The sequence below is a fragment of the Lissotriton helveticus genome, unplaced genomic scaffold, assembly GCF_964261635.1.
Source record: "Lissotriton helveticus unplaced genomic scaffold, aLisHel1.1 SCAFFOLD_390, whole genome shotgun sequence".
Lineage (NCBI taxonomy): Eukaryota > Metazoa > Chordata > Amphibia > Caudata > Salamandridae > Lissotriton > Lissotriton helveticus.
The window spans coordinates 446,449-467,777 of record NW_027611763.1 but is presented as its reverse complement, the minus strand read 5'-3'; the positions used below and the strand labels follow the sequence as shown (position 1 = coordinate 467,777).

The 21,329-nt window shown below is 44.1% G+C and overlaps 1 pseudogene across 1 annotated transcript in view; it reads left to right on the top strand.

The window, feature by feature from the left end:
- LOC144806662 (tubulin-specific chaperone E pseudogene) overlaps positions 1-19,693 on the top strand; it is an 82,629-nt pseudogene extending 62,936 nt beyond the window's left edge. Inside the window, exon 2 of the transcript XR_013605868.1 lies at positions 17,593-19,693. The product of XR_013605868.1 is annotated as a tubulin-specific chaperone E pseudogene (transcript). The remainder of the gene's footprint in view (positions 1-17,592) is intronic.
- Positions 19,694-21,329: the final 1,636 nt, after the last annotated feature.

Genomic DNA, 21,329 nt, shown 5'->3' with positions numbered 1-21,329 from the left:
CAGGCTGAGAGCATCTATAAGAGTATATTACATATATGTAATTTAGTAAAGTCAAAAAGGTCTTGGCCAACGCCAGACTTATTAAACAAAGGCAAAATACTCCATAATCTGCAAACAATTTGGCAGTGCGTATATGCAGATATAGTAAGTAAGTAAGTAATACTTTATTGTACAGTTAATAAAAACCATTACAAAAAGACCAACATCAATAAAAAACAAGCATTTACAATGCAACGGTTTCGCCTTTGGAAAAGTTTGAGCTATTGGCATTGTAAATGACAAAATTTGTATTTATGTGTTGGTTTTGAAAACAGATAAATAAATGGCATTGTCATTTACATTGCCAATAGCTCTAACTTTTCCAAAGGCGAAACCGTTGCACTGTAAATGCTTGTTTTAAATGTCCCCTATATGCTGCATAATTTGTCTTTTCCTGCCGCATAATTTACTCAGCCCTACCGCGTAATTTGGCCCTCTCCTGCAGCATAATTCCAATTGCCTTGATTATGACTGAACCTTTGTATGGGCATTCACTGGTCCTCTGAAGATGGGTGTCTGTAATCTGTGTGGGTAAATGCAGCAAGTTAGTTCTTTTTTACACAGAGCAATCTATACCATTTTCCTCACGTTGCCTTTAGTAGCATAACCTGGACTTTTCCATAGACAGGGCAGCAATCACCACCCAGGCCACTTTGATGGCACATGACTGCAGAATAACCACTCATCTCCAGAACACACCACGTTCACGTTTCTGTATCTTCACAGCATCCTCGGTTTTGACATAAATTGAAAATCCACTCTGAAAGCTGGTGATGTTCAAGTTTCTCACAGGCCTCTGGTGAGAGTGCTGACTGGAGAAATATGTTTTCTCTTGATCTGACAGTAATTTCAGGTTTTCTTACCGAGCCCTGCTGTGGGTGTCACAATACTGGGAGGAGGGATGAAGAACATCAACTCAGCTTCCATTTTAACTGCAATACCTACCATACCAATTATGTTTGCATTATAGCACATGCATTGCCTGACAAATAACTCCCATATTTTTACTAGAGTTACAGTTTCTTATTACATTTTACGTCTGGCATAGAGACAGCTTTAACTGCCTCGTCAGCTTCATGTAATCAAAAGGGTTCATAAATGAAAATTACATATGTACATAGAGAGGTTTTCTGTCAGCCTTCTTCGTCGTGGTCTTTCCAGCTGGCAATCACATTCTGCTTTTGCCCACCATTGTGCACAGCATGGGGCAATGGGTCGGGCCACTTCAGCCATTGGCTTCTTGCACTGTGAGTGACAGCATTGTGTCTGATCACATGTGAATATCTGCCTAAAAATAAGTCTATTTTAACTCCAAGCTTGGCAGGGCCATACTTTACTTTACTTATGCTTTTTCTTTCCATTCTTTACACTTTTGGGGTTTCTTTTTAAAGGCAACCGTGTGTATTTAAATGAGGTCTTCAAGTTTTTGTAATTCAAAACCAATAGCATTTTTCTTTGCAATAATAACACATTAACACTTGAAATGGGGGTTCTATAATTGATGTAAGTAGCACTGCGTGCTAGGAAGTATCCCTATTATTCTATTAAAATGATAAACAGTGGTTGGTTGTTTAATAATGTTTATTGGCAACATATAGCCACCATATGCGGAATGTTTTGTTTTATTGTACTTTTTTTATGTCATGCGCTTATAATATTTTTTTTACAAAATGAACCATTGCACCGGCTGGCCAAAGCCAGGCCTTCTGGCGTTGCCATGGCTTAATATAATTGTATTATTCTCTTTCCTTACTGAATCACAAACACATTCACATAACCCTTTGATATCCACTTCCCCTCGCAGCCAAGAAAAGGAACTGCTGAAAACTTCGAGCACACACAGATTGTGATGCTACGGTCGTGTGCGCACACACAGTCACGTACCTGTGTTTTGGGATATATTTTGCTCAGTTCAGCACAAAGACCCTTTTGCTATGTGACCATTCAAGACACACTTCCTCTCCATATAATTGAACCATTATCTCCCACATACTCGCCTGCCAAAAGATGACTGCTGCCAGCTTTTACACTTACTTCCATTAAGATTATGGAAATTCGCTTCATATTTGGACGACTCTCCCACAAATCTCGCTCTGAGGGGCTCACGGTAGACATTCGTTCTTTCATATGAGGAAGGGCATGCCTGTTTGTACAACCCTGAGGATTTTCCAGTTCCTTCAAGCTGACTTTTCTTCACATCTAGGTGAAAGTCACCTCTTTCCATTCCGTTACGTCTGGGTATATTTATTTTATTTTTGGTTTTGGATATTTCCTTTCTGCGCATTTTCTGCCTATGTACCTTTCCGATTGGTGACCCTTAGAGTGCCTTGGGTGACTTTTTTGATGTTGTACAGATATCACACGGAGGCCCCTTTGCAAAGGATAATGTCGTGAAGGAAACATTCTGCAGTTATATTTGGAATCAGAACACATTTTAACGCGTGAGTTAAAGTAAAATAACATAAAATCACGCACATGCACCCGTCAGCATTAAAACGATACTAGAGGGTTGGACTCTGCCTCTCATAAATGAGAGTCGTTTCAGGAAAGAAAAATTAGACACAAAGCACGGATGCAAAACCAGCCGTGATGGAGGGGAGGCAGAGGCACTAATGCAAAACCAGGCTTGGGGTGAGGGGGAACAGAAGCATAAACCCGTTTGTTACTGTCGTTTGAAAAAGCCTGCTCATATGCTGGAGGCACAAACTTGAGAAAGTCCAGGCACCCCGAAAAGCAGTCCGCAGCAGAAGGATGCTGTGAATAACACGCCCTCATCTTTGCTGAAGGACAGAAAACAACGCGGACCACGTTTGACGTTGTACAGAGAGCTCTGCGACCCCGACACTTAGAAAGACGGTAGTTGCGTGGTTGGTCTCTCGTTTGTGACAGCTACACTAGGCAGACGCAATTGTAACAAGGCGCAGCTCTGCGGGGCTTTGTGGGGGTTCAGACTGTGTGCGCCCGGTGCTCAATGCCTGAAAGCGACTCTGGGAAGCGGACATATGGCTCCGTGCGAAGGGCTGAGGCGGAATTAGAATACTGCTGCCCGGCGCCGGCTGCTGCTTTGCATCTCTCTGGCAAACACTGCGCTCCCATCTCACCCTCGCTTAAGCGACCTGCAACAATTCACCTCGAACAGCACCACACGCAGCCCTTCGACTCCATCAACACACACGCACCTACCTTTGAAAGGTTCTCGGAAGGTTTCGGATAATGTGGGCTCCAAGCGGTTAAAAAAGCATCTTCCAGCACCTTATCACACTTACAGCATCCCTCGTCTGCAGCTGTTGGGATCACGGAGCGGCCACCATTTTCTGGTCACGTGACGCGTGGTACTTCTAAATAAAGACGGTCACCTGCCCCCCGATAGCTGAATCCACGCCCACACGGGGATGAGTAAAGCACCCATCGACCCCCCCCCCCCCCCAAGCTGGCAGATGCGAAACGCACTTTCTGGTGCTGACTCACTGCGCCCGCACAGACCCTGCTTTCTCTCGCCATGCATTTAAAAAAACAAGTCAGGTCCCGGGCCGTGCTGTGATTGGCTGACGTCACAGGGGTGTCCCGGGCCGGCAGCCAATCACAGCGCGGCCCGGGAATTACGTCACGGGGGTGTCCCGGGCCGGCAGCCAATCGCAACGCGGCCCAGGACAAAGGGGCGGGGCTTAAAAAAACACCGCGAAACGCCCCCGAATCGCGTTTTCAAGAGAAAGCGCGATTGACAGCCTCTGTCTCCCAATGGCTAGCCTCCATTTATGGAGCTAGCCAATGATAGACAGAGGCGGGTCATCACCCGACATAGAACTCAAGAGGTTTTGCTAGCGCATGCGTACTTCGTACGCATTGCTAGGCAAAACCTAAAAACAATAAGAAAAGATAAGTTAAAAAAGATATTTGTAGCAGCCTAGGCGGTAGTTCTTGTAAAAAAAATTAAAAATTGATAAAAAAAAATTGAGAATAAGTGTTTGTCCGCCGCCAGATCACTTCTACGATTCCTCCGGGGTTATTTCTAGTGGATTAACCTTGCCTGCTTCCCTTTCCGGATGCGTTGCAGACCACATTCCATATAGGAGGCATCCTTGTCGGAGGCAAGCCATTCCTTTTCCCGGATGTCCGTGCATTTCGCTCCTCTGTCCATTTTTTATACCTATAAGTCAGGCTTGCCTCTGTGTGGACCAAGTGTTGTTTTAAGTGTATGAGTGTGGAGAGTACGCTTTCCTTGTCCATTCATTCTTTCTTTTTTTTGGTGATTCTGGCTACCACAGTTTTAATGTATTTTGCCAGTCGACAAGCCATTTGAGCTTCGTCCACTTAGAGGCAAGCCAGGGCTGCTTGCCGACAAGGCCTGATCCCCTTCTTTGTTGAGTAGTGGTCTCATCTGGTTCCTGCATTATGTGTGGAACACATGTTTGTTGATTCTAGGGGTGTGGAGTGTACGCTCTCTTTGTCCATTTATTCTTTCATTAAGGCAATTCTAGCTTCTAAGGCTTTGATGTATTTTACTAGTCGACAAGCTATTTGTACTTCGTCGCCTGAAAAGCAAGCAAGGACTGCTTGCCTACAGGACCTGATCCCCTTTTTGTTGAATACTGGTCTCAGCAAATTCCTGAGTTCAGGCTGCATCTCCTTGCAGGTAGTGATGAGGTGTAGGATATTTTCCTCGTCATTCCCGCACAGGCGACATTTTGCTGCTTTTAAAGGACGCAGCCAGGGTGCCTTGTGGTCTGCAGAGGGCAGTACTCCTAGCCGGTATTTTAGGAATAGCTCTTTTGTTTTTTGGGTGAAACTGGTCAAGAGATACGATTGCGGATATGTGCACAGGGTAAACATAGGCTACTTGTGGACAAGGTACGTACACAGATTATTCTGCACAGTATGCATGCATTTTGATTATGCTGTCGAAATTGTGCACATGTGGCTGATGCTCTAAAGGAAACAAGTGTTCAACTGGTTCTTCAAATGGAGTCAGTTCAGTACCTAAACTAATTGTGAACGGGCGTCCAAAATTGATTAAATCGGGTCGGAGCTATACCAGATGTACATGATATCCACTTGAATTTGGAGTGCATGTAAATCATCTATATTGGAATAATTCTTATATTCAGTGGTTGTCCTTAAACCTGGCACGGCTCCAGACCTCGTGGAGTAGCACTGTACATTGAGCTATATTTCTTTGCTGGGCTGGCGTACAAGTTACATGCTGAGCACGTGCTTCTGGGGCTAGTTCTGCAGAGTGCGTGCCAGTGGTGGCTGGTGACGTTTGGAAGTGGTGAGGCTTAAAAGTTGGGGACGAGTGTTTATTTCAAGTAAGCGACCCTAACAGGCACGGTGACATGGCAAATGGTGAGTTTTAAAGCAAATTTGAGAAAGCAAGAAGATTTATAAGGCATTTGTGAGTTGTTTTTTGTGCTACCCTTTTTTCACAATCCTTTTAATTTTAGGTATGTTACATTGATGGCAACACCCCCACTCTGTAAATTGTTCCAGCACCACTGCAGCTTCCATAGCAGAGCAAAACGATAGACTGATGCACTTCCATACTGGGACTCATGGTGCTGTCAGTACCTGCTGAACTTTCCATCAGCAACATGAGGCTCAGAATGGAAGCTGCACATCTGGTAAACCCGTGATAACAAGAGCAGCGAGCGCATCAAAGACAAGGCAGGGTTTCCTTCCCCGAAGTTTACGGCCTGAGCCCATTGTTTATGTCCTGTAACCTTGCAACCTGGATAAAACTGTGTTTTACCGAAAGCTGCCAAATGCAGGCACTACAACGCAAATCATTTGTCAGGCCATAAACACAGGAATGGGTAAAAGTTAAATTAAATATAAATTCCCAGTAGAAACAATAGAATAGCTGCATACACTTCCAGGATAAGTGTAACGTCAAGAACCAGAGTTCACAAGAATAAATTAATTATGCAAGTTTTAAACGACATGCAAAATAAGGGACATCTTTTGTGTTTAAATATCAAAACATCGCAGCCCCAGAAAATTGCAGTGTTGTTCAAATGTATGAGATGAAAGAGCACCAAGGTCAGCTCATTTAACAAATGATTCATTTCTTCCAGAAAAGCAATGAAGAACCCAACATGGCCCATTAGCACATGTTCTTCATGCTTACTAGCACCACAAGATGAAAAGTTAAGCAAGCTGATCCATTCGCTGCTGACCCTGTGTGAGCTCATCATGAGTAGGTCCTAAGTGACCCCGTGCCATGCGTCCTTCAGACAGCCACTTGTGTTCAGGAATACAGATTTATACCCTCCCTGCTGTGAGCAAATGGTGTCGAAAACCTAATTGTCACCTCTTAAGCAGCACTCCTTGGATATGGGGGCAGACTCAGGCATTACAAAGAGGGTCATGAGTGAGTGGCCTGAGAAATAAAATCTCCTGTTCTTGCTCAATGAGGGCTTCTCATGCAGAGACTGTTCAGACCATTTTAGCGGCCTGGCTCAGGGCGGATGAATAATGTACCTGTGCTTTTGCACCCTGGATCCCCAGAACAACATACACAATTCACCCTATCTTTCCCTGTTCCATTTTCTAGTTTTTTTCCTTGTACCCTTCTCTTTCATATCCTCCTTCTCTCCCGACGCCACTCTTTTAAATGTTCCATCATCCTAACGCCCTACTTCCCTGTATACCGTTCCGTGCCTTAGAACCAGTTACATTACACAAGGTCACAAGCATGATTTGGCAGGAGGAGATTAAGTGATTTGCCCAGGGCCCAAGCAGAACCATAGGATGCTGAGCACGCAGCTTCAAAGTCAGTCAGTGGCCTCAACGATATCCCCTGCTACCAACACTCACACCCTTCTCTCATTGGCCCTACAAAAAAAAACCTACACAGGCTGGCAGACATCAGACAAAGTCTCTGCCCAGTTTACCTGACAGAAGTGGTAGGCTCAGCTCCCCATCCTAGTTTGGCACCATGCAAAACGATGAGCAGCTATGTATGCTGTGAACGGATAGTCTGTACGTGCTGAAGTACGAGCATAGCATCTTTCTAAAGGATGCATGTGACCCGATTCTGTGACATCAGGTCACATTCCCTCAATCACTCATAGGCAGCAGGTAGTAACCCCACCATGTTATTTGGGAATCTAGAATCCTAGTGTAATTTTCCCGATTCATGCCCATATATAAGATGTAAATCACCCAATCCTTATATAGGCATAGGAATCATTGCCTTATTTAGTCTTAGCCTGTGCAGCCCAAATACGGCATGGCTACTTCCACTAAACTCCGAGAATCCACAACGATTTCTTGGAAAAACCAGCCTTCAGCAGTCAGGGTCTTCCCCCTGCTTGAATACTAATTTATCCAAGAACTCCTGGAGTTTTCAAGGAATTGAGGCACTAGTGACGATATTATGTCCAATCTTACGTCAAACTCGGCACCTACAAAGTATAAATATGCCTACATTTGCCAAGTCAAACACACGGTGGTTTAGGAGCAGATCGACTAATGTCTTGCCCGACGCCCTGCTGCTGCAAGTGCCGAAGGAAGCCGACCCTCCAACTGACGCACTGAGAAGACGCTGTCTTTTTTTCTTGCCGAGAAATCCAGCTCCGTTGTTTCCAGGCTACCCTTGCGGGTTGCTGGGAGTTCGAGTCCTGCGAGAGAGATACAAGACCTCTATCATTTTAAAACCAAGATACGGAGCTGATTAGACCCATAGAGAATTCTTGGAACAGATTCTTGGCAGAAAATTACTAGACTTAAGCTACACCACACTTACTCCTCCCTCGTACTAGACTTAGGTTAGGTACACCGGGTAGGCGTATTTTAGAAGGACCAGTTGAGTACTTTTAGCCACTATTTTATCACTGTATGTATTTTATGTATTCTATGTTTATGGCTTAGAAACCATATCATGCTCTTACAGTACTATTTTATACTATTCGTATTATATGCATTGTACTTCTTAACTAGCATTTCAATTGTAGCAGTGCATTTCTTATGCTTAAGAAATAAGACTGTTCAATAAATACTTTTATTTAAAACGCCCGTCTCTCTATTTCTAAGCAACTCTGGTGAAACGAAGCATGCACATCTGACTGAGTGAAATAGCTGTCTATTGTTTCCGCGACTCTAGAGATACGTTTCATTCTGGGGAAACAAAGTTGTCATGTTATATGGTTGTCAGAGACTAATCCCTTCTTGTACTTTCGAGAACGTTTCTAGTGACCTCTGAGCTAGCTGGCACTCACAATTAAGTCTAATATATTCGGCAGAGACCTAGTCGACAGAAGTCCTAAGTCTAAGCTGCAGGATATATTATTCCAATGCGCAGAGCCTATAGGGAATATAGGAACTACACTGCAACCATTTGCCTAGCTTGTGACAACTTGAAAAAGGGTGTTGCTGGCCTGTGCAGTGATTGACAGGCAGCCCCAAGAAATACAGGTCTGAGGCCCTACACGTCCGGGGCTGCTTGAAAATATGATGCTGCTGCGCGACATAAGTGAGTGGTATTTAAGACCTCCCTCACTGCAGGCCAGGGCGCTAGGTCAGCCCTGCTTAGCCTACTCACAGTGACAAAAAAGTGAATGCGATGTAGCATCACAATCTTGAAGGTGTCTGGCTGCTTGACTCTCCTATGAGATCACGAGAGCCAGGCAGGCACTGAAAGGCTTTAATGGTTAAGTGGATGGTAATTGCTCTTACCATCCAGACCTAGAAAAGTGTGTGGACGGAGCTCCAACCCTCTTTGAAAGAAAGTGCTGCTGGTACAGATGACCCACTGAGCGCTGCCTGCATAATGCATGTGCATGCTGGGCTCGCTCTGTTTACTTTAGAGCATGTAAACAGGAGCTAGTTTTGCACATGAAATGTGCTCAAATAGATACTTCAGAGTGGATGCAAGTGAGACTGTGTGGTTGTGTGCGTTGCACAAGATATATGGCTGTAGTCATTGGTGCACATTCCCAGACTCTTAAAATCCTATAAGTGATGAGCAGTAATCTCTAGAACAGGGCGGCAGCAGGCTCACAACGGCGGGTCAGCAGCAGATAAAGCTGGAGGGGTCTGGTGAGCTATACAGGCCGATGCAAGCTTGCGTGGTGCAAGCGGTGGCGTGCTCAGCTTCCCCGGATCTTTTCTATTAATCATTTGCTCCGGGTGCCTCCTGTGACAGATCCGTTCAGTGAACGCCGGTGTCTGGCCGGGGAACCAAAATAATGATTGCGGCGTTGCGGGCTGCTGCAAAGTAATGAAAGTAAAGAAACAAAACTGCTGCTCGCCCTGACGCGCAATCAGCGAGTATTACCGATAGAGTATTTGTTGCAATAACGTGACCTCACCATTTCACATGAATGCAGTGGGTAACCACGGCCGGCCATAGAATCTGGCCTAACAATGAATGCTCATTGCTGCAGCCCGCGCAGCAATGAGCCACCAGGTCGGCGCGACGCTCCTGACCTGCCTTTAACGAATGCACTTTGCACACTACTACAGTTTTAACAAGAAAGGCACGCAGAAGTAGATGCCTGCTTGTGCCCCTGGGGCACTGTAAAGTGCATGCTATAACACAGCAATGCCGAAGACGTGCACTGCCTGGAAATTGAAAGGCAGGGATAGCGTGCAGGTGGCTGCTAGTTCCTGAGTGACGAGGCATGAGGGGTGGGGTTGGTGGGGGCTACGAGAAGGCATCAGACTTCGGGAGGAGAGGTGAGGTGGGCATGGGAAGAAAGTAGTCTGTGCAGTGAAGGGGCCAGTAGCCATGGAAGGACACAAATGACTGACATGGTTTTGATGGGGAGGGACTAACAAGTTTAAAACCAATCGAGAGGCAGCGCTAATAACCTAAGCCAATGTTTATGGGCCAGAGAGTGGGCGGAGCTTCCACACTATAGTGTATACTGCATGCCTCGCAAAGCGATGGCAGCACATTTGTGCTGCAACGCTAGGCGAGACCTAAAAAGCACACTTTCTGAATGATGTTTTAATTTTTTGTCAAATTGTGTGTAATTCTATTAAATTTGTTTTTTGTGTATCGAAGAGCAAAGTTTCCTATGGGAAATATCATGGGGAATCAGCGTTTTGTTACCCCTTTTTAGGTCTCGCCTACGCAGCACGCATGCGCTGCATAGGGGGTCCTCTTGGAATCGATCCGCTTTTGTCCCCAAAAACGTGCACGCGTTGCATTGCTTTCCGTGTTGTTCGACCTCTGTGTTCTATAGCGTTCAGCACTGCAGTTTTGCGGTTTCCAAGTGCTTTAAATCACGGTTATTATTACCCCCGTTTCAATAGCACTGAAATTATGAACCCTGGAAGGATGAAAAGGCAGAGGTTAAGCTTTCAGGATTTGAACTTGTGATCAACAGCTCCTACAGACCTCCATCCGCATCTAGCACTTAACTCACTGAGCCAACTAGCTGGCCTTAAATGCATGAGGTGCGAAGAAAATGAAAGCAAGAGATAAAAGGAAGAGCTTGGGAGAAAGTGAAATAACCATGTGCAGTGATGCAGCCCCACAGCAGCAGGTGCCCTGCTCTGGAAGCTTTGACAGGGCCTGCGGGGATCCTCTTTGTTCACCCCCAGCCGTCCCAGTCCCTCCACGCTGCTGTGGCATGTCTTGCAATCTGCCCTGGGCCCATGACCACCTCGCTTGCTTTCTCCATGGTCGTGTCGCTCTGTGCTCTCCTCCCGCCCCCTCCCCCAAACCCTCTTCTCTCAGCACTCAACCTCACGTGAGCTTCAGGACGTATTCACCTTTGCTCTCTCTACGGTCATTAATGCCCCCCTAACATACCCTCTGGTCACAGCCGATCTGGAGTCATAGCCGGGACAATGTGGGCACGCGGCAGACGTTGCATAACTGTATGATTTGATGATCTCTGCAGATCACTTGTTTATTGTGGCAGACGATTTAAGATCTTTTCGTAGTATGACAGGGCTCTTCATGTGTAGATATATGCCCCCACCTCTACCTTTGTATTTCGGTGCACTTCTGAACCTGTAATTCTTCCAGGCTTATTTACAAGCCCCTGGCGCCGCCCTCTTGCATCACTTGGAAAAACCCACCAGTGTGACCTCCACTGAGGTATTCGTTTAAAGTATAGACGGGTGGTGATGTTTCCTGTGGCACCCCAGAGAAAAACGCCCATGGCTACCTCTGTGAAGCAGCAGGGTTGAATGCAAAACACTTCACAAATCAAAGTCCTACAAAATTATAAACTACTGACGGAAGGTGTGTTTACAAATTGCTAAAGTCATGTTATTTTTTTGCAAATGGTGGTTTCTGCCAACCAGGAAGTAGATACTGACACAAAAAACGACCCAGTGAGCAGCAGGAACCATTCCTGGTGGACGGAAGCCGGGGTGTGTAGAAAGCTTCCCCACAGCAGTTTTCCTTCAGAATGTTCTGAGCAAGTACGTCAATATGGCTGCATTACAGGGTGACATTGTTGAAGGAAACTCTCGGGTTTAGGCACGTGGTTCGTTTTGTCGTTCAGTGCTATCGATGTCTGGTTAGGACCAAACATTGCGGCAACTTCTTCAGAAATGTCCTTTTCTCTACTTGGGCTCCGCGTTCTGGAAGATGACACTAGTGCTTTTAGACACTTGCACTGAACACATCTGCCTTTTTACAACAAGAAGTTGTCTGGTTTAAACTTCATGTACCGAGGATTAGAGGTCTCCTTTCAGGATGTGGTGGGTTGCACGGATTGTAGCACCTACAGGACAATAAAAGGATCGCTTAGGTACCACCGGCTTTTTGCTGCTGGTAAATTTTCTGAGTATTTCTGTGATTTACAAGTCAACCTTGTAATCCCACAAATAGCATCGCTCAAAATCTGTTCTTAAAATGTTTGGCATCATGGCGCCACGGATTTGTACCATTACCGCACAACTGTAAAAGGTGTCGGAATGTAGCAAGTAAAGCACACTCTCCTACCCTGTTGGAAACAGAAGCCACTATGGCAGTGCCCGCTTTGTCCAGTGAGTATCAGTGCTTCAGCAGAGATCTGCCCAATCACCGACACTCTGCTCATTCAGCGCTTGGCCTCTCTGCTGAAACTGCCATCGGCAATGACGATTTTGGTGGTGGTTTTGTCAGAAGTGACGATTGGCCCAGTAATAGCAATGAGACCACAGGCAGGTTTCAAAACAAAAATCACCGGAGGAGGAGGGGGGTGGTTGGTTATCCCTGCCCATTGGGGGTCAGTTAAACTTTTATTGTACCAGGTCAATGCAAAAATGCTAGAGACCTCAGTGAAGCAGCCTAAAGTGGATCCATCCATCTGTCTTTCCATCAACCACTATCTATCTATCTAGCTTGTACATCCTTTCTGTCTGTACTGTGAATCCATCCGTCCCTTTATCCGTGGAAACTTTCTACCGTGACTTTTATTATAGCGCCTGCGACACAGGTTTCATAGCGCTGGATGCTGATATGAAGTTGATTTAAGTATGATCTTGAAATCCCTCAGTGCAAGCGTTCATTTTCGTTAATTCCTGGGTCTCGTGGCTCATGTGCCCCTGTGTGCCGCACGAGTTAGATTACCACCTGGTTGGGCTTCATGGCTCACTAGGATCGCTTGAAGGATGGCCCGGTGTTCAGACATAACCCACGCGGTGTCTGTCCTCACTGTCTCAGCATAAGGAGTGTTTACATCTGATATTATCCACTATACGAGGAAGGATGTAAATGGTCGACAATGTCTGGAATTTGTTGCTAATCTTCTTTAATAAAATACGTGTCTTCACTTTATTAGCAGACACTATGTAAAATAGATTACATTCTTGGTGAACTTTCAAACCTCGTTAAATATTAATTTGGCATAGAAACGTTGCCCATCCTCCCTTCCAGAGCCGGTCTTTGCTAAGATAGCGCCCTGGGCGTGGGCAGAGGGAAACGCCCTTGCTGATGGTAGTGAATGAAATGAGGCAGCAGGGGGTCCCTTTTGTGTTCACTGGTCAGTACCTGGAAGAGCAGCGACTGGCCTCGAACAACAACATCCCCAGACCACCCCCAGCTCACCTAAATCACAGATAGTTTAGATGCCTCAAGCAGATGATGGTTTTCTTGATGTGTGCCAGCAGGGGTCAGAGGGTGAAGGGGGGGTGGGTCAAGGAAGGGGCTAGAGGGGTGTTAGAAACCTCGCCCACAGTATGATAATAAAGGACTTAACCCACTTTAAACTGGCAATTCAGACCGAAGCGAACAGGCAGGGACAAGGCTGGAGCAAGATGAGAAGGGCGCTTCTGTTGGCGTACCTTAACCCCTCCCCTACTGGTGACGGAACCACTCCGTCATCAGCTGCGGTCGCGCTGTGCTGATGACGGAGCTGTTCCGTCACGGCCCGCTTGGAGCGCCTGCGCTGCGCGGATTCCGCGCCTGCGCTGAGCATTCCATTGAGCGGGCGGCGCCGTGACGGAACCGCTCCGTCATAAGCACAGCGCAACCGCGGCTGGTGACGGAGCGGTTCCGTCACAAGCATGCGGCCGCCGCATGGCCGCCCTGCCCCCTTAGCACTGCGGCGGAATAGCCGCCGCAGTGAAGGGGTTAATCCACACATCTCCCTGCGCCCCTCAGAATATTGGTGCCCGGGCCAGGACCCAGCTCACCTTTGGGACGTTATAAGTGTTTAGCCATGCAACGGTTGATGTTGTTGCACCAAGGATATTGTGCTGAATAACTAAAAACTTATATGATCCTAAAGGCGAGACCTATTGGCTATGCCAATGCTTGTTGTCTTGGCCCCCAGTTGATAAATTGGCTATCAAAAATTCCAGGAGCAGCTGAGGTGGATAAAACTATTTTGTTTTGGTTTTGTTTTGTATAGATTCATCCAACTGCACCAAAGTTAGTAACGAAACAAAAAAATGCTCTTTCTATGAAAATTCTAACATAACTATAACTAAAGATTGCCGACCACTCCTCTTGATTTTGGATACACATACTGTAATATTTGTTCTTGCTGTCAAGGCAGATTACACCGTGTTTTGGCACCCCATACTGCCAGTTTTTACCCTACCTCTAGGGCTGCTCTTCTACACTCGTGCCACTGTTTCGGTAGCGGCACCAGCCTGTCTACCTCCAGCCGATGGGCAAGTAGATTTGATGTATTTTCAGAGTACATCACATTCACAAAGCCACAATTCCAAATACCCTTATGTCACAATACTGTTTATGATTCGAGAGAACTATAATTATGGCTACTTTTTGAGGATTTCTATTTTTAATGGGATTGATAAAACTTGTATTTGGCATTACTGATGCCTGCCTCATGCAGGGCTGATTCATGGTTTCTTACTTACCACAAATCTTGCCACTAGCTTCAGTAAAATTCTGCCCAGATTTGAGTCTTCTTTTGGCAATTTGAGCCCACCTTGCAGATAATGACAGGTGGCTAGCAATTATTGTCTTAATGGAGCTAGGATCTTGACCTTGTGTTGAAGACGATTGACATTTTTGGGATGTTTCAGTCAACGCATAGCTTATAAGAATTGCATGCAATATGTAGATATTAACTGTTAAGGTACTCTCTACTATTGTGAGAAGGGTTCATGGCTGTTTCAGTGCATCTCATATCCAAAGTAGCCAGCCATTAAAAATTTCACCAATTACGTTTGATTTAGTTTGCTGGTGTATGGTTGTTCTTCAGGTAACGTCGAAAAGCATTAAGTGCAGAGCATCCGTCCTGGTAGCGCACAGCACCGAAGTTGAACTCAAACGTTCCTTGCTGCTGTTGGTGGGTTTGAGTGTGGCACAGCTCAAGCATTGCTACCCTTCTGTAACAGCAGATGCTATACCATGTATAGATAATTCATTCTTTTTATGTTTAGTTTTTTGTATGATTTCGAATTTCAACTGAATTGTTTTTTTTCAGTGCCTCTGGGTAACACCGGAACTGGCGGAGTACAGATTGGAGCTACTGGAAATCCTGAGACTCCCTGGCTCAGGAAAGTTGCCTTGGCTCCTATTTATTAGGGAAGGCCTTTATGCAATAGGGCTAAAAAATCTATGGGACAACCCTAATATGGCATGCTTGAGAATATCATGTAAACTCTTAAGTTCTAGCAATTGGGGCGTAATAACCGCTAATCTTCGCGCAAGATCCACTCACGGTTCCCTTACACTACACTTTTTGGATGTGAAAGACACATGCAAGTTGGAGGTATGCCTTGACGAAATCTGCCCGGTATTAGGCAGGAAACGTTATGTGCAGTTTCATCACAGCTGTCTACCACTGCGCTCTCCGACGTGCAAATGGTTGGGTGGAAATCCAAGTGGGTGCCCAGCTGCAACATGTGAATTGAGTCTGAACTCCACGTGTTCTTTTTCTACCCGGGTTATCGCACAATTAGAACAAGATGGTTGATACAGCTATGTAAAAACCTAGGCACAACCCACTACAAGGAAGCATTCAGAATTTTAAAATATAATACTGATTCCCATATAGTTTATGCGGTCTCACGTTTCCATGTGGTGGGCCAGATGCAATTCTTCAATATGCAAAACCAAGAACTGGATTATGACTGATTCTCCTACCATCTTTTCATTCTAAATGCAATTTCCTAGATCAATTGTTTTATCTCTTTTTAACTTTTGTATCTGCTTTAACTTGTTTGTACATATTTGTGATTGCTCTTTTATGGTGAAAAAACGAAATAAAGAAATCTTAGTATGGTATGGAATTGTTTAAAGACTTGATTGGGATAAATAGAACAGGTGTATTTTCTGAGGCAACTGAATTGTCAGGCAAACCAGGAGTTATTTAAATAGGTATACTTTAGTAGAAACGTCTTTTGCTGCTTTCTGAAGTGAAGGTGTTCGTAAGGTTTAGTAGCTTGGTGGGGCTCTTGTGCAATAGGATGGGTGGCTTGACAGTGAAAGTACAGCCCTCCTCCCTGCATCCCACTGCACTAGTGGTACTGGTGGTTTACCTCAATGACAACCAGAGGGTACGGACATGCACTCAGTCTATTACGGAGTCATTGAACCGGATTAACCCCGCCCTTAACCTTAGACTGGTCAAATTCCTGTCCTATTCTGGGAAAAAACTCGACCCCAGCAGGTTAAAATAAAAAAAGATGACCATGCACATCACAAACACACTTTATCCGGACAAAATGTTTTAAGTACTTTAACCACTGGTGCAATTCTCCCGCTGTGCCGGAGAATTAACGAGTGGGCGGGATTCAGACGGACCCCGGCTGTCGCACACGGCCACCGTGACGGCCGGGGGCTGCCGTGAGTACCGAAGGGATTAAAACTGTGATGTTTCTGATTCATTTTGATTAAATCTGATGCTATGGGTGCATATATTTCTAGGTAATGTTTTAATTTCACCTTCGTTTTTATTAACTCCTTCTGCAAAGATTTTAATTAACCATGCAAACAAAAATACATTTGAATTTGGTTTACCTCCATGAGATGACCATATATCATGAAGGCTTGTGAGGTCTCAGACTGGCTTATTTATTTATTTATTTTTCTTTTAAGCAATTTCTGGTGTTCAGCAGCAGACGCTATAGTATTACTTGTGTTTTTAAGCAGACTCTACCAGTAAAACCGTAATTGGATGTGAAAAAGTGTACCAGGGTCTACTTTTCAGTGCCGAGTCGACACCAACACAATGTTTTTGTGTTTACCTTGGCCCAGATCAGATCTTTGACGCTGAACTGATATAAGGGAAAACTCTGTTCTCTCGCTCCCTCGCTGCTCTGTCCTCCTCCCTTTCCCCTAGCTCGCTGGTTCCCTTCATGTATAGCCCCATCGCTCTTACTTACTCAATCCCGCTCACGTGGCTATCTCTCTACTACTGTGTTTCTTTTTCATTGATTTGACATCACTTTCCCATATTCTTTTTCCTCTTTATCATTCCTCCTTCCTCTTTTCTGCTCCTCACTCATTTTCACTTTCTTGCACAGCTGTTGTCTTATAGATTTCTCTCTGCACAAACATCACTGCGCCTTCTTATTTCCGTACCCGGTATTCATTTACTTTATTTATTGATTTAAACCTGACTTTCTTCTTTCCTGCCTAATTTAATTTTGTTCTATGCTCCTTATCTTTTTGTCATTCTGTTTTCCATATGGTAATTCCCCATTGTTAGTCAGCTAAACAATGCTGCAGCTGCGTCCCTATTCATACATCCACTACACTCCATACCAAAACACATAGGTAAAAACATTGTCATTTACAATGCCAATAGCTTTAACTCTCACCATTGCGAGACCTATTGCATTGCAAATGCTTGTTTGCTTATGGAACTGAAGGTAACGGTATCACAGTGCATGAAGATAACCAATGCATTCTATCTCAGTTCTTGGGATATAAGGCTCAGTAGTGAAGGCAGCATCCTGTAGGAGAGCTTTCACCTCCATGGCAGGGATTACACCTTGCATGTTTATTTGTCTGACAACACATGTTAGTCAAAAGAAAAGGCCAATTTAATGTTTTGAAATAAGACTACCTAAATACTGCGTTGTTAGGATTGTTCATGTAGCATAAACCGGAAGAATGTTAATGTGATACAGCAGTTAACAAATAAAAGCAGCACGTAAACCTTAAACCTATTTTTTTTCCTCTTTCAGACCACGAGAATATCTTCCTAATGAAAAGGATGGAGGTTTATCTGGGCATCTGCGATGAATAGACTCTATTCTACTTCTACAGTTTATGTTGCTAGAGCCTAACACAGAGATGCATGCATTGGAGCCCAATTAGAATGTTAGGAAACACCTATATCGAGGGAAATTAAGGGGATCACATTGAGCATTTCTGTAGCCAAATACAAGTTATATTGATTATTCTAAAACCATTTAATTGAACGTACCATGACCGACTGTGTGCCTTGTAATGCCATTGGCAGTAGAATCACCTGTGATGGAGAATATGCCACTGTGCAGTATGTTGGAAATGTTCCCCCTACAGCTGGACTCTGGCTTGGTGTGGAATGGGACAATCCTAACCGAGGAAAGCACGATGGCAGCCATGAAGGGGTGCAGTATTTTAAGTGTAGCCACCCTCAAGGGGCATCATTTATTCGCCCAAAAAAGGCCAACTTCGGAGTGGACTTCCTCACAGCTTTAAAGCGCCGTTATGTATTTAGAGGCAAATTAAGTGATGAGAATACTCAAGAAGAAGCACTTATAATTGGCAAGAAGAAGGTTGAACTTGTTGTTTTTGAGTCTGCAGAAGAGGAAAGTCAACTTTTCAAATTGGAGAACATCTCACTGAGAGACTGTGATGTCAGTCAGGCTGGTCGAGACGGGGATATTTTGAAAGTATGTCCCAACATTACAGCTCTAAATTTATCACAAAACCTCTTTTCGCATTGGGATAATGTATCCGATATTGCCCGTCAGATGAGAAACTTGAAAATCCTTGATCTCAGTGGGAACAGATTAGGATTTCCTTCTGACCCAGCGTTGTTATCTGGTGCCTTTATAAAGCTAAAGGTGCTATCCCTCAGCCATGCAAAACTGACATGGACATGGGTGCTTCATTGCGCACCAATGTGGCCAGCACTAGAGGAGTTGCATCTCGTCTCGAATGATATTACAGTCCTAGAAAGACCCATTAGTGTGTTGCAATCTTTGAAACTATTGGACATTTCTAATAATAAATTAATAGATGGAAATCAGTTGTCTGAGCTCTCAAACCTTCCTGCACTCGAAAAGCTAATTCTAATAAACACAGGAGTTTCTTCTGTTTGCTTTTGCGATGTAAGGTTTGGAAGCAAAAGTGCAATATTTTCTTCATTGAATCATCTTTCAGTTGACAACAATAACATTTCTCAATGGTCGTTCATCAATGAACTGGATAAACTAAAATCTTTACATTCTCTGAGCTGTCAGAATAACCCTTTGCTAGAAACCGAAACTAATCTAGAAACAGCAAGACAGTTCATCATTGCAAAGATAGGTGGCCTCAGGTTCCTAAACAAGACGGAGATTCTTCCAGAAGAGAGAAAGGGAGCTGAACTTGACTACCGCAAGACCTTTGGGACTGCATGGTTGAAGGCCGGGGGGAATAAGGATCCTAACCTTAATGCGCCAAGTCAAGCGTTTCTTGCTGAACATCCCAGATATCCATGTCTCATAGAGAAATATGGTGCACCTGAAGAGGGGGAATTAAAGCAGCAGCAGCCATTTGCTCTGAAAAACCAGCTGTTAACTCTAAGCATCCAATGTCCAGATAAATCTGAGCAAAAACCACTTCTGAAGAAACTCCCAGATTCAATGACCGTTCAGAAGGTGAAGGGGCTCCTGTGCCGCTTACTGAAAGTCCCTGGGTCAGAACTGAGGCTGTCTTATGAAAGTATGAAAATGAAAGGTGTTGAGATTGAACTAGAGAATGACCTAAAACCCTTACAGTTCTACTGCGTAGAGAGTGGGGACAGCATCCTGGTGCGATGGTAATGGCTACCTGGTACGGTGGGGTCTACTGCAAGACTCTGTATGGGTAATTCATGCTCTACGGGAAGAAATAACTTATGCCTTCAAACTGTGGCCAAATTAGCACTTTGAGTTTGACCTTAGCAAGCATACCCTTGTGACTGCCTTCCACAGGAAAAGAATGTACTAATAGCTACAATGAAAGATGGTCAATGTGGGTGCGTTTAATATCCAATCATATTTCTGGTGTGTACAGTTTAGTAAATATTTAAAATTAAACAAATATTCTGAATTCGACACCGAAGAATACATTGGGGATGTGGAAATTTGGTATTCGGGGACATGCTTGTCTAGGAATGTTGCATAACAAATAGAAAATATATAATTGACATAGTTCTCTAGTTGATTAACACATCCTTGGCTAAAGAGCAGGTGCTGATGGGTGTCTTTGAGAGTGGCTAATTGGCGATATGTCGAAGCACTATAAGATGCAACAGTTTTAATTATAGTTTACATATATAGGTTTCTAGGCAATGTTTTTTATTCATGTTAGTGACTGAGCCAAATCTTTTTAACACTTGTTTAAAAAGCATTTCTTGGTGATGTCCTACAGAGCTAGAAAACCATTGCTAGCTCATGTTTGGGCTCTGCCTCGAAACCCAACTATTGACACTGTTGAAATGTTGGTCCTTTCTTCCAGCATGAATGATTTCTGGTCTGGGTCTAGCTTGTGTGGTACACATCTTCTTTTGTTGAACACCTTTAGAAAACTTGCCACAAGTGCAAGAAATGTAAGTATAAGGAGGTCGTGTAATGAGGAGGTTATTATACAATACATGGGTGTTAGTTTTAACTGCACATAACCACACTTACCTAGAAGTTCAACAAATAATCACTCCTGCTCCTTCTTTATCCAATTCTTATTTTATTGAACACATCATTGTGGAGACATGTGCGAGTCACGCCCACACCCTAGGCTCTCCTGACTTAATGATAATGAGTAAATGAGGCATAATCAAACAATGACTCCAAAATAGTGAAACTTTTTTTCTCCTCATTTCCGTTCATGAGTTCATTTACACTTCATTTCCCCCTTATCGTTGAGTATGGAGAGCTACGGTTGTTAAATAGATAATGAACTTTCCATGCATCAGCTTATGTTTTTAAACCTTGTCAAACATATCTGTTTATTGAAGACGCATGGTTAGTAGAAAACACTTTTAAGTTGCCTCTAAAGTACTAACTACTCAGTGCTCCCTTATTTGTTTGAACGTTTCCCATACTATATGAAATCTAGAGCTTCCCCAGAGAAGTTCAGCCTGTCGCAGGAGAACATTACTTGGGACGAGATATAAGCTCTACGATGAAGCATGCTACAAAATGTGGGTGAGGGTTTTTATATTTAAAGAGGATTCCTTGCAGAGGGACTTTGCTCTCTCATTCTGTTACCTTTCATATCCAGGAGAAGGTATCTGTAAAGTAGGTTTTTCTCATTTGTGATACAAACTTAGTTTGACCATGGAGGAGTGTTAATATAAGGAGCTAATACAAACTCATATTGTGATTATTAATATATTTTTTTACCAAACATATTTTTATTGAGTTTTGAGGTCAATATATAGAGTAGTTGCAAGCTAGTAACATTACTTTAACACTTTAATTTCTTGTACATCCTTATTTTGTAAGCATGAGCATGATTACAAATGTTCCCGCCGTGACCCGGCAAATCCTCTATCCCTGTTGTAGAGACGCACATTGAAAAGTACATGAACGGCATAAGCATCTTTCAGTGACTTATTTAAAGTCCACATATGCCCCCCTTTATTGTGCGCACAAACTGTTTTACAATCCATCAGATTATAGGGCCCCTCTACAATATTCACTTTCTAGGTTGGCTTTCTACACAATGTCTACAGCAACTTGATGACTTT